Source organism: Archocentrus centrarchus, chromosome 10 (assembly GCF_007364275.1).
Source record: "Archocentrus centrarchus isolate MPI-CPG fArcCen1 chromosome 10, fArcCen1, whole genome shotgun sequence".
In the NCBI taxonomy this organism is placed as follows: Eukaryota; Metazoa; Chordata; class Actinopteri; order Cichliformes; family Cichlidae; genus Archocentrus; species Archocentrus centrarchus.
In genome coordinates, this window is record NC_044355.1 from 25,738,780 (window position 1) to 25,753,350 (window position 14,571).

Genomic DNA, 14,571 nt, shown 5'->3' on the forward strand with positions numbered 1-14,571 from the left:
GGCTGACAAAGTGTTTTGGTACATTCTCACTCATACATCCTCTATGCATTCAGACATGAGATGCACACTGATGTGCTGACAATCATTCTTTATCTGTTTTCTTTTTTAATTGGAAAATTGATGTTTCCATAAGCTGTAATTGTTCAAATAATATTTTGTTTTGTTTTAGCACAGCAGCAAATTGTACCTTTAAAGTCTTATTCAAATGTAACATTTGTGTAAAGGCTATGGACTAGGGTTTAATATTTTTCCCGAAAATGACATGGATCAAATCCCGGGAAATGAAGAGCCATTTCCCGGGAATCCCGGGAAAAAGTTTATTTATTTTTTTATTTTAATTAGGCCTTCTGTAGCCTGTGTCGGCCTTAACCTATTGTGATATTGTAGAGGTAGCTTTCCAGCTATGTCCTGTTATGCCCAGTAGGGGGTAACGTCGGCTTGATTAACGCAATAAAACCTACATCTCGACATTCGAGTGCTCGAGCTATGCGGTGTTGTATCGTTCCTCAACACTCCCTTAACAAATATAATTCGAATATTCCTGCATTGTACATGGAATTATACCAAGATATTTTACAACTGCTGGTGCAAAACAATACGGTTCATCTCCACAGCATTGATAAAGGCTCAGCCACTTGCGCTGTCGTGGCGACATCTGTTGGGCTATATCTCCACCAGTGGAACGCTGTAATAGTCATTGAAAAGTTAACTACCGTACTACACTATAATATGGCATAACACAGGGCCTTGAGTAATGCACTACGACTTGGTCATTGCCATTCTGGCAACAGCAAATTTATAACACCGTGTCTGAGGGTTAAAGTAGGTTCGCTGTGAATCGTCTATTGAAAAACTGGCCAATCCTTATAGCCTAAAAAAATATACATTTTACTCAACTCCATTTTAAAAGCGAAATATGTTAAAGCAATCTATTTCATGATAATTTCTTCACACATTAGGCCCGTATCCTAATTCATGATTGTTAGTAAGCGGCTGCAAACGAGGAAAAGAAACACTCGAAGTTAAACAGATATTTCTTTATTGTTCAGGGCAGGCATATTTTATAGGCTATATAATGCAATATAACAATATATAATAATATAAAATTATATAATACAAAATACCTTAGGGTAAACACATTGCCTACGATTTCAACAAATTAAAGAGGAAAAAAGCACAACTGTGTAATACCTCTATTAAAACGCTTGAGATGAAGCTGAAGCCTTAAACGGAGGCTGAACATGCCTGAAATGAAGAGTAATGCTTTTCGCATTAAACGAACCCTTCTCTCAACATTTCCTTAAATTTAACATTCTGAAGCTTTCTTTTCTTTCTGAAAGTCAAATCGACGCGCGCGACTTTTTTCCCGGTTTCCCGTCTAACGTTTCCCGGGAAACGGGAAATGGTTCTGATCGCATTTCCCGGGAATCCCGGATCTCGGGATTAAACCCTACTATGGACAGAAAACCTGACTTTTCCATGGAGTGACTCTTAAAACTATTTATCTGAAAATACAGTTTTTTGGAACTTGAGTTTCTTTCCTGATACACACAGTTCTGCATATTTTCAAATATCTGCAACTACCCAAGTGGTTACTCTTTCTGATTTGAAGACTTTGAACTCCAAATGACATTGTGACTTCATAACGGGCATCTGTTTCACACATGCTGTACTATAAGTAACAATTAAGGAGTGAAACGTTGAAGTCATACAACAAGGGTCTTTATCTAAATGGGCATTTTTCCATGCATCCCTTCATGCTGATAGTTTTATGTTAGACTGATACAGCTCTGTTCCTAAATAAACCACTGTAAAACACACATCTGGAAATGCTGGAAGATGCTGATGGTTCTTACACTCTTTGCAGAGTGTAAATGCTGCTTTTACTCATGTTCCCGAGTCCTGATAAATATACTGATGTCCTGCTATGGACAGGATTTAATTCTGGACACTAACTAAGCAAATAATTTCCAATGTAGGCGATGTAGAGTAATAGTCAACATTCAATTCAATACAATTCAATTCACTACAATTCAATTTAATTCAATCCAATTATAATCAGTCAGTTGCTGTGTGACTGACACAACAACAACACAGAGTTCTCAGGAATTTACGGAAAAATCCCATTTTTTTCTTCTTTTTCTTATGTTGAAGTTCAGCAGTGGGTTCCTCACTGGGCAGAGCCTCAGATGAGGAAGGAGGTTCAACAGTGGGTTCCTCACTGGGCAGAGCCTCAGATGAGGAAGGAGGTTCAGCAGTGGGTTCCTCACTGGGCAGAGCCTCAGATGAGGAAGGAGGTTCAGCACTGGGTTCCACACTGAGACGACCCTTACATGAGGAAGGAGGTTCAACAGTGGGTTCCTCACTGAGACGACCCTTACATGAGGAAGGAGGTTCAACAGTGGGTTCCACACTGAGACGACCCTTACATGAGGAAGGAGGTTCAACAGTGGGTTCCTCACTGGGCAGAGCCTCAGATGAGGAAGGAGGTTCAGCAGTGGGTTCCACACTGAGACGACCCTTACATGAGGAAGGAGGTTCAGCAGTGGGTTCCACACTGAGACGACCCTTACATGAGGAAGGAGGTTCAACAGTGGGTTCCACACTGAGACGACCCTTACATGAGGAAGGAGGTTCAACAGTGGGTTCCTCACTGGGCAGAGCCTCAGATGAGGTAGGAGGTTCAGCAGTGGGTTCCTCACTGGGCAGAGCCTCAGATGAGGAAGGAGGTTCAGCAGTGGGTTCCTCACTGGGCAGAGCCTCAGATGAGGAAGGAGGTTCAGCAGTGGGTTCCACACTGGGCAGAGCCTCAGATGAGGAAGGAGGTTCAGCAGTGGGTTCCTCACTGGGCAGAGCCTCAGATGAGGAAGGAGGTTCAGCAGTGGGTTCCTCACTGGGCAGAGCCTCAGACGAGGAAGGAGGTTCAGCAAGGGGTTCCTCACTGGGCAGAGCCTCAGATGAGGAAGGAGGTTCAGCAGTGGGTTCCTCACTGGGCAGAGCCTCAGATGAGGAAGGAGGTTCAGCAGTGGGTTCCTCACTGGGCAGAACCTCAGACGTCGGCAGACTTTGGAAAGGTGTTTCTTTAAAGAGAGTGCAAATGTGTTTCTGTGCTACAACAGCAATTGTACTGAGCAGCTTTGGTGCAACGTTTGAAATGCTGTTCAGAAGAATGTCAAGTGGCATTTGCTCTCTAATTTCTTTCAAGATGGTCTGGACCAGGCCATCTCTGATGGAGCTGGAGAAGATGGCCTGGCTTTCCATTGTTGTGACAGTCTTGGAGACCTTATCCAAAGTTGCCTTTGTAACACTGGTGCAGAGTACACTCAGACTCTTGGATGCCATGTTCAAGAGGGGTTTTGGAGGAAGCTGCCAGAAGCCCTGCAGGACTCGTGGAACCACCTCTATCACCACGTCCTCTGCGGTGAGCAGTCTGGAGGTCTGGGTTTCCTGCTGCATCTCTATGAGCATCTCAATGTACTTTTTGGCCATGCTGAGGAGTTTAGGATTTCTGTAGATTAAGGTTATATGTGTTGTTTTAAAGCCAGAAATAGTGAAACACGGTAGTTGAACTGTTAATGAATGTTTGTCAAGTGGGACTCACTGAAATGTAGGAGGTGTGGCCTTCGGAAATTTCAGGAGCATCTGGGCTTGAAACTCAACATCCCTCATTCTGTTGTTAACATTTACTGCCCACACCTGGAACAAAAACATAGAGAATGCACTTTTGTTTTGAGCTTTTGTGAACATAGTGAAAAAAAACAAAAACAAAACTCCAGATCAATACAAGCCTCATCAGCTTCCTAGTCTTACCAGTTTCAGAAGAGGTTTGGCCTCTTTTTCTTCAAAATCCTCCATTTTAAACTCCCAGAGCCTTGAAAGGAAACAAAACAGGTTTGATGTCAGCATTTACACTTCATTACAAACAGACTTTCAGCTGAGAGCTGGATGCTCTGTAGGTGTCTCAGTAACTCACTGCTCTCTCACTGTCTTTTTGCTCTCCTGCACCAGTAAGTTGCTCATATCTTCAGCAGTGATCTGAGGTGGAATATGATCTTCCTGCTGAAGCCTGAGGAACTCCCTCATCACTGCAATCTAAAAATAAAAGCAGATATTTCATCAAGACCAAACTGTTTTGCAGACTTCAACATATTTGATGTCAGTTTGGGCTTGGATGGATAGTGGATCTTACCTGGGTCTTGTAGCCCTGAAGATGCCAACAAGTGTCCACAGTTGTTTCATAAATGGGTGTGCCAAACAACACCTGACAGAGAAATAAGAAGTTACTCATCATTAGTTCATTTGATTCTCAGTTTCTTAGCTTTTAAAAAATACATCAACCTCTTTAAATGGTTTAAATGCAGTACAAAGAAAAACGCTCTCATACCCTGATGGGTTTGTAGATTCCTCTACTACTTTCCATCGAAATGCCGCTGTTGTGTATCGCAACAGGGGGAAAAAAAACCAGCCAAATATACTCCGAAAACTTTGAGAACTCAAAGACACAAACCAAAACACTCCAAACACGATCGCCTCTCTTCCACAACTGAATTGTTTTTGAGCTCTGAAGCAGAATTCTAGAAGAGTCACCGTGGAAACACTTCATGCAAGTCTCATGTTGTTACATTCAAAATTCTTTATTCATTCTACACTACATTACACTACATTTGATTGATTTATTTCATAAAAATACTTTTATTGTATAAATAAATAAAGTGTAGACTACAGCTGTATTTAGGTCACTAGTGTGAAAAGATGCATAAAAATGGCAGCTGCTCAGCTCCATTTTCTTATTGTAGATGTAAGCATGAGCAGTAAAACAACGGCTTACAAGATCTCATTGAAACACTGGGCCATGGACTGTGGAGGGGAATGATGTATATATCTGAAGCCTGACAGCACCTGCTGTATATGCAGCTTTGGTCATTTGGATAAACTGGATCTTTAAGCAGCCCAGAGGTAGAGACCTCTGTGTATTCTGTCAACCCTAAAGCCCCACAGCACAATAATAATACCTCAAATAATTCATTCTGTAATTACCAGGCTTCCTGTTGCCACATTCATTATGGTAAACACACGTTTATAATGATACCATAATCGTGCAGCACATACAGACTCTAGGCGGGAAACAGGACACATAAACCTCACAAGAAATCTATTTGTGGGTTTAGTTTAGGGATCAGCTTTTTAAACAAAAAAAGTATTGTGCATTTTGCCCGATACCTGGGACAGGAGCCAGCCCCCCTGCAACCCTGAAGTGAAAAAGTGGTTAAGAAAATGTATGAAGATGGTGGCACTGACAAAAAGACAGGAGGCCGATGTTGTGTGTGTAATGCTAAGCACAGAGAACCAGAAAGTGAGCATTGGCATAGCTGTTTAATGAACGCTGCAACACGGCAAAGACCCATACAACAACGGGGCTGTACTTTCTTAGGTACGTCTTTTCCAAATACCCCCAAGCCACCACAGGGTGGCACAGTTTACCCCATAACATCTCGCCTTTTAACACTTTCATTAAACACTTAATATTACTGCGATTACTTTTAACATAACTAGTAAAAGATGCATGCTTATCTGTTACTGTTCCCCTTTCTCATGTCCAATATGACCCCTAACTGGTCATTATCTCAACATCAGGACATATCTGAGATATTAACATTGAAGCAGTGACAACATATATCACTTACTGTTTTTTTTTTTGTTTTTTTTGTAATGTGTGTATGTTTGATTTCACAAGTTCAGTCTTTCTGGGGGCTTGGTGAGCCTGCCACTCCTTGTGTGGCGCACAGGCTGTACTGGAGTCCGTGCTAGGGTCCGTCTTGCATGATCCGTGGGGGGCTGGCGAGTTGTAGAGGGACTCACCGGCCTGCTGATGAGCTCCCGTGGATCCTCCTGAATGGATGAGCTGCTCTCGCTGGACATGCCGTGAGTGGCCGAGTTTTCGGGCCGTGCACTGACCTCAGGTGGAACAAGTTCTGCTGGCCGCAAATCTACTCGTTGCCATCTTTAGCAAGCCCCTCCTCAGTGCTCCTAAACGACTGCAAAGCATGCTGCTCACTCTTCAGGGCTACTGCCTGAACGTGGTCTAGAAACCTGGCCCAGAGATGTACTTGAGTGATACACTGAGCAGAGCCACGACACCCCCTCTCAGTTCGGACCAGCCCTTCATACGGCAGTCGGTTTGCTCAGTAGCTCAACATGCAGAGTTGGAAGCTGAACAGGTAAACCAAGCTGACTACCTCAATGTTACAAGTCAGCGTTTGACCCAAATCAGACAATACACAGAGACGGATGAACACCTTCAGGCCCTAAAATCAGCAGTACTGGAGGGCTGGCCAGACCAGAGAGGTGACACACAGATCGCCATCAGAGAATATTGGGCCTTCAGGGATGAGATTAGTGTGCAGAATGGGGTCCTCTTCAAAAGTGACAGGGCCATCATTCCCAAGAAGCTGCGTCCTGAAATGCTCCGCCGTATCCATTGGAGCCATGTGGGAGCAGAGGCTTGCTACAGGCAGGCTCGGCAGACACTCTTCTGGCCCAACATGCAGGGAGAAATTAAGGCTTTTGTGGGACAATGTGCCACATGCAATGAGTATGCACATGACCAACAAAAAGAGACTATGATGTCGCATCCCCTTGCTAAGCGGCCGTGGCAAATCTTAAGCATGGATTTGTTTAATTATGCAGGGAAGGATTTTCTGCTGATGATAGACCACTACTCAGACTTCTGGGAAATAGAACACCTTACTGACCTATCTGCTGAAACGACAATCAGAAACTGCAAGGCCCAATTTGCCAGGTATGGGCAGCCTGATCGTGTAATCACAGACTGTGGCTCACAGTTCGATTGTGCTCTTTTCAGACAGTTTGCTCGGGACTGGGGATTTGAACACATTACCTCATCCCCACGCCACCCAAAGGCCAATGGTAAGGCCGAATCAGCGGTGAAGATAGCTAAGAACATCTGGAAACGGGCTTCACGAGCAGGTGAGGACCCATGGAGAGCTATCCCACTTCTGACACCATGTTGTGTGCGTAATGCTAAGCACAGAGAACCAGAAAGTGAGCATTGGCATAGCTGTTTAATGAACGCTGCAACACGGCAAAGACCCATACAACAACGGGGCTGTACTTTCTTAGGAAATGTATGAAGATGGTGGCACTGACAAAAAGACAGGAGGCCGAGCTGGAGGTGACAGAGTTTAAGACGTTAAAATCTGTTTAAATCAGTGGGGCAGCTCAGGTTGAGCATTTTGGACACAAATTTGGAGAGGCGAGGCTGAGACGATTTGGACATGTGGACATGAGGAATGATAGTGGATATACTGGACAAAAGATGTTGAATATGGAGCTGCCAGGTGGTCGGAAAAGAGGAAGACCACAAAGAAGATTCAGCAGATAATTACAGACTGTAAATTTTGCATCTGTTATTTGGTTGATGGGAGGAGGTGATGCATGCTGGGTAATGTGAGAGGATGGCTGCCTTTATTTTTCAATAGTAGCTATAAAATGTGCTGCCATGTCTTTCACGGTTGGCATATTTGTGAATTCCTAACACTTTCATTCATTCCACTTCAATTTGAACATATTTCATCTTCAGAAAATTAGGCATGTCTTGGCTGTTTGAGAGCTTACAAACCAGTACACAGTATTTTTTTCACTAGTTTTTCATCTGTATTTTGGTGGCCTCTCTAAAATGGTTAATGTCAATCCCTCACTTAAGTTAAGAGGACTTTGTACAGCCACTGGATTTGATTGAGAGAAGTAAAAACTTACTTTGAGAAAAATGCTCAAATACGCACCTCACATATTGTCATATGTCTTTGTCATAATTCTTATTGGGTGTATACAGAAATCATGGCTCTCTAAGTTTGTTCAACTTTTCTTTTTTCATTTCTGAAGGTTGTTGAAAATGTAGCAGGCAGAAGATGTTCAAGTTTGAAGCAATCACTGGGAGCAGAATAAATGAGGTAACATGTAGAGCTGTCTTCAGTTTGTTTTGTCATAGGCTGTTTACAATACTTTTGTATTAAGCAGTGGTTAAGCAGTGCAAGTGTTCAGATTCTTTATAAGAGCAGTACTAATATCACACTGAAAGTTTTCAGTGCTTTACATTCTGTTTGTAGCATTATTATAGTGTAAGAACAGTAGTAATAGGTAGGTGGCTCTGCACCCCTGTATACCTGCTGCCCTTTCTGCCCCCCACCGCCCCCATGGTGCGTGTTCATGTTCGTGCATGCGTGCGTGTGTTGCCCTCAAATTTGGTGGCACTGCGGGTTCACGGCAAAACGTGTCCTAACATGTCCTACTAAACCTAATTTAATGAAAATAAAATATCTATTACTAACGTGATTTCTAATTAAAGTATTTGTTTAAAATGCAGTGCATACAATCCCAAATCTGTGATGTGTTTGAAACAATCCTTTGTCTCGAAGTTTCCCCTTCTTGTGCTGAGACAGTAGGGTTTGCTTTTAGCGTGTTTCTCTCTATTTCATTGTTACAAACCTGGCTAGTAAGAAAATGGCTTATATGTGGCAGTTTAGTGGTGGATTACTAACGTGATTTTTTTTTTTTATAATGTAGTGCATACAATGAGGAGTAGTACAATGTTTTTCCATGTTAAAACATGGAATGTGGGCCGTGTGATCAGCTGACACTGATTTTTTTGTTGTTGTTTGGATCAGATGAACGTGGAAAAAACTGATGGGAGTGTTCATGTCGGTGTTTATGTGTTAGTTACAGAGTTGTCAGCTATGTTGTGCTGCTCTCTCATTGTTATTATTGTTTTGAGATGTGAATTACACACGTTGTCTGGTGTTAAGGTTTGACCACCGTGACTGTGATGGCTGTAGCAGATAATGGCCACATCTGTCTGATGTGGTGGTTAGCAATACTGGGGCACCACAGGGGACACTTCTATCTCCATTCCTGTTTACCTTGTACACCTCAGATTTCCAGTACAACAGTGAAACATGACACCTGCACAAGTTCTTTGATGACACTGCAATGATAGGATGTATTAAGTGTGGGCAGGAGTCGGACTAAAACGAGCTGGTGAGGAGTTTTGTGGAGTGGTCCAGCAGAAATCACCTCCTTCTCAATTACTTCAAGACAAAAGAGAGGACGGTTGACTTCCGTAGGAATAAAACTGCGGCTAAGCCCATTAACATCCTGGGCGAGGACGTGGAAATGGTGGACAGCTACAGGCACCTGGGCGTTCACCTGAATGACTGGATTGGAGGACTAACAGTGATGCTGTGTATAGGAAGGGGATGAGAAGTACTTTCTAAGGAAGCTCAGATCCTTTAATGTATGCAGAAAGATGTTGGAGATCTTCTACCAGTCTGTGATATCTACTTTGTTGTTGTCTGCTGGGGGAGCAGCATCAGTGCCAGGGATGCCAGCAGGATCAACAAACTGATTCACAAGCCTGGAACCATCAGAGGTCAGAATTTGTTGTTGTTTGAGTCAGTGAGGGACAGGAGGTCACTGAACAAACTGCTCTCTATTATGGACAATCCATCTCACCCACTCCACCCCACACTAATGATGCAGCAGTGTCCCTTCTCCTTCAGACTGATTTAACCTCGCTGCCATAAAGAACGCTTCAGGAAATCACTCCTACCGTTCTCCGTAAAACTGTGTAAGAACTCTTCTTTCTGTGACAGGTGAACACACCTGTCAGGACATTAGATCCCACACACAAACTTTTGTATTATATCCTCTTGCTGCTGTCTTCTGGATTCTTTGTGTACATATTCTGATTTATAGTGTAAACATTATTTATTAATGCAATTTGCTGTACTCTCTTGCACAATGTCAGGCTTAATATAACTCTTCCTTACCTATGGTTTTATATGTTATCTATGTTTGTTTCTATATGTATCGTTTCATTCATTGTTGGCACTCTCACTTTGATGTTTAATAACTGTGTATTGTATTTTTTCTTTCTGCTGTTAAACACAGTAATGGGGTCAAAGTATCTAATATTCAATGGGCAAAAATGAATGAAAGTCAAACAAATTTGCTGTCTTAATGTGGATCTACTTTGGGAAAAGAATGCCAAAAGTAAAGCAAGTATGATACAGAAAACAGTAAGTTAGTGAGGCATGATAAGATAAAACCCATCACCAGTTCATATTGTGTAATGATGAGATTAGATTAGATTGTACTAACGACTGGATTAAATATTTGGTCAGCAAAGTTTTTCCAAAACTAAACTCATTGATGACAATGAAACCTGCTGGAGGGAGAGTGTCTTTGTTACATATATGTTAATATGTTACAGCTGTAATGAAAATGAAGTCATAGAGGACACGGTGTTCATTAAAAAAGTGCCTGTTTTATGGAAAGCTTTTCTGAATTGTTGAAGCACTAAGTTACATTCTCCAAACTAAACTCTCCTAAACTGATTTATTGAATCAAGAAATGCTGAAACAGTCCTTACCTTTTTAGACACAATCATCTTTTTTTTTAAAACTGTTGGTAACATTTTTAAGGGTCTCCATGTTCCTTTTGGCTGAAAATTCCAAACCCATTAAATCCAAAGTTTCCAATAAATCACTGAGATGAACAGATTCCAGTGCAGGCTGTTTATTAGACATCTTAGTTACACAAAACACAGGCAAAGACCAAAACACAGAGAGTAACATAGTTGAGACTGAGAAATACAGAGACAGAGAAAGATGCAGGAACAAAAAGAGTAGAAGGAGAGGAAAGGACTGTAAGTGAGCAAAGTTAAAAAGTAAGAAGGGAGAAGTAAAGTACAAAAGAGTGGAAGAAAGTAATGAGTGAAAAAAGTCAGTAAAATGGGGTGAAAAAAGAAGTAGAAGTCCAGAGTTAAACAGAGTACAAGAAAGCAAAAAGCCCTCCCGGGAGGGAGTGCCTTGGAGCCGTTGCAAAGGTAACAGAGGAAGAGCAAACAAGAGCGCTCCCTCCCAACTTTGCCACTGCCTTTTATTGCCCAAACTCACACCTCCCCCTGCTGTTATCAGGACCAGTGGGCATAGAAGGATGCTCCCAATCCACTATGAACCGTACTAGCTTGATCCTCATGCAATGGCTCCAAGACTGTTCTCCGGGCTGTCAAAACAAACAACTTTCCCACGTGAAAACACCTCCCACCAGAGCACTAACCCGCCCTTCTATCCATATTTTCACTAACTTGAAACACTTTTAGGCCGGTCTTATCTCAATACACAAATTTACTCCCTTATATTATTACAGTAGCTCAGGTGGGACTTCAACTCCCCTTTTCAGGACACACACTCCCTGCTACTTGACCTTCACACTGGCAATACTGTGTCAAAAGTGCACTGTGTACAAAGGTGAGCCTCTAAATATGAATGAGTGCAGTACTAACCAAGGCCCTGGGCTGGGCAGGCCTCAGTCCTTTCCACTCACCTAAAGCATGCAGTGTTCCAGTGCGTGAGTGACAATATAGGTGACAAATAATATATAATGTGACCATTAATTCAGATTAATATATGTACTAATAAATGATATAGTAAAATACCAATATCAGAGTGATAAAAATGTTCAACAAAACCTCTAAACATGTTCTAGGCAGAAGTGAAGCATAGATGTCATTTCTCAAACACTGTGAGGGCACAGAGGGCACAGCCTGCAAGGCTGAGTTGAAGGTTGACACCAACAATGGAAGGAAGCAATGTGAGAGGCAGAGGAGGAAGATGACGAAGAGCAACACCAACAACAGTTCAGACAACATTTGAGCGCCTGTGTCAGATTCTGTTTTTATATGAAATAAAATAGAAGAAAGAGTTTACTCACAACAGCATTTCCTTTCACAGTTTTCTTATGCAACATAAAGCTTGTTTGACTCATTGTGGAAAAAGTTAAACTGTGCACTTTCATCAATAATTGCAGTGTGAGACATGGAAGTCTTATGACATATGCTATCAAACAGCAACATTTACTATATATTTAATATTTTTTACTGTGATTGGAGGAAGTAGGACAACTTGAACAACCCAGTCTCAGCAGATCCTCTTTTTTCATCTTGATGTCAGCAGGTGTCGGCATTTCACTATGGAGATGTAAGGAAAGCTGGGGGGGGACAGGGGTGTGTGTGTGTGTGTGTGTGTGGTGGGGGGGGGGGGGGCATTTTTGTTTTTCCTGTTTGTAATTTTTGTAGAAATTAGACCTATAAAATTGGAAAGACTCGAGTCACGTGTTCTAAATAATTTTTTCTTTTTTTGTTTTTTTTATGTAGTGTGATGAATGCTTCATATTATTATTATTTTGGTTATTTGGATATTGGATTTGGATATTTAGAAAAGGTCTCTGCTAACCTTTAGACGGAGATCTCCTGGTCACTGATAGTGTCTGGAAGTCGGCACTGTCGGCACTTCACTCCTTATTCCCAAGAAACTCAAAAAACACAAATAATAATTTTTAATCAGTTTATTTTCTAGTCTAAGACAAAGTTCCTCAGGCAAATAAATGTGTGATGTAAGGGCAAACATTTACCATGAACGTACTTGAAGCTTCATAAAAACTCATGTCCTTCAGTAGCTAGTGAAACTTTTCTGAAGTGTTGGAATTGGCCACTTAGCTAATAAACTCATACAATGTGAGAATATAATCATGCTGTTTATCAGAGGGAAAGTGTGATTTTTCAGAAACTCACGCCTAGCATCAGCTGGCATGTTAGCTTATAAACAGCTGTTGTTGTTGAGCTGGATCACTGACAGCTGTCCAGAGACAGGAGAGTCTAACCTGCTGACAATAAGTTATTGCAACAATATTGGGAATAAATACATTTTTATGCAAGCTTTCATGTATTAGAGCCCTGACTTCAGCTCAGGATATGAGGTGAGGAGGAAGAGGATAAGGTGGAAATGAGGGAGGAGAGAGCAGGTGTGGAGGAGGAAGATGAAGAGGAGGATGAGAAACATGATGAGAAAGAGATGATGAAAATATACATGTACGAAGGTTAAATGGTCATATATCAAAAGAAAGAGTTATTTGTGAGCTTTAAATTAAAAGTAACTTATAAGGTGTACAACATACGTGACTGGTCTTTAGCCACATTAGTTTAAACAGTGATGTCCAACATGGCGGCTTCCACAAACCGGCACCTACTCCTATGTTTTCCATCCATCCATCCATCCATCCATCCATCCATCCATTTTCTTCCGCTTATCCAGGGCTGGGTCATGGGAGCAGCAGTTGCCTTGGAACTTACGGCCACAGGTGTATAAATCAAGCACTTAGGCATGCAGACTGCTTCCACAAACATTTGTGAAAGAATGGGTCGCTCTCAGGAGCTCAGTGAATTCCAGCGTGGTACCGTGATAGGATGCCACCTGTGCCACAAGTCCAGTCATGAAATTTCTTCATTACTAAATATTCAACAGTCAACTGTTAGCAGTATTATAACAAGGTGGACGTGATTGGGAATGACAGCGACTGAGCCATGAAGTGGTAGGCCATGTGAAATAATGGAGTATAAAGAGCTTAATGGAATTGGTTTTGATGGCCGAGCAGCTGCATCCAAGCCTCACATCACCAAGTGCAATGCAGTGGTGTAAAGCACGCTGCTGCTGGACTCCAGAGCAGCGGAGACGTGTTCTCCGGAGTGACAAAGTGTGTGTGGAGTTGTTTTTCAGGAGTTGGGCTCGGCCCCTTAGTTCCAGTGAAAGGAACCCTTAATGCTTCAGCATACCAAGACATTTTGGACAATTTCATGCTCCCAACTTTGTGGGAACAGTTTCCTGTTCCAACATGACTGCACACCAGTGCATAAAGCAGGTCCATAAAGATACGGATGTGGAAGTTTGGTGTGGAAGAACTTGACCTCAACCCAATAGAAAATGGGATGAATTAGAACAGAGACTGTAGCTCAGGCCTTCTCATCCAAAGTCAGTGTGACCTCACAAATGCACTTCTGGAAGAATGGTCAAAAATTCCCATAAACACACTCCTAAACCATGTGGAAAGCCTTCCCAGAAGAGTTGAAACTATTGTAGCTGCAAAGGGTGGGCCAGCTTCATATTAAACATTATGGATTAACAATGGGATGTCACTCAATTTCATGTGTGTGAAGGCAGAATACTCTTGACAATATATTGTGTGTAATTTATTTATATTAATATTTCATTAAATTGCAACAAACACAATTGAATTAATCATATGTATTATTCTGTGTGTTATAATCTTGTTCTTTTTTCTGTTTTTGTGATATGTGACTAAACTGGTTTTGTTTTTGATGATTTTCCAATACCGATTTTAAAAACTGTCAAGTCAATAAAATGTGTTTGAATTGAATTGTATTGATCTGATACCAAACAACACTTTCAGATGCTGCATCATCAGAAGCTGAGGCTGAACTGGGATACAGCTGCCATGTGGGCAGCTAGAAATGATTTAACAATAAGATAGTATTGATTACTTTTAAGACCTTTCATGGCTACAAGCTACATCCCTGTCCTCTTAGTACTGCATGCACCTATACCTTGGCACTCCTGGACAGAGGTCATTTTTGTCTGTTCTAAACTAAAGGGGCTAGACTATTTGCAGTCAGCTCCCCGAGGCTATGACCTCCCATCA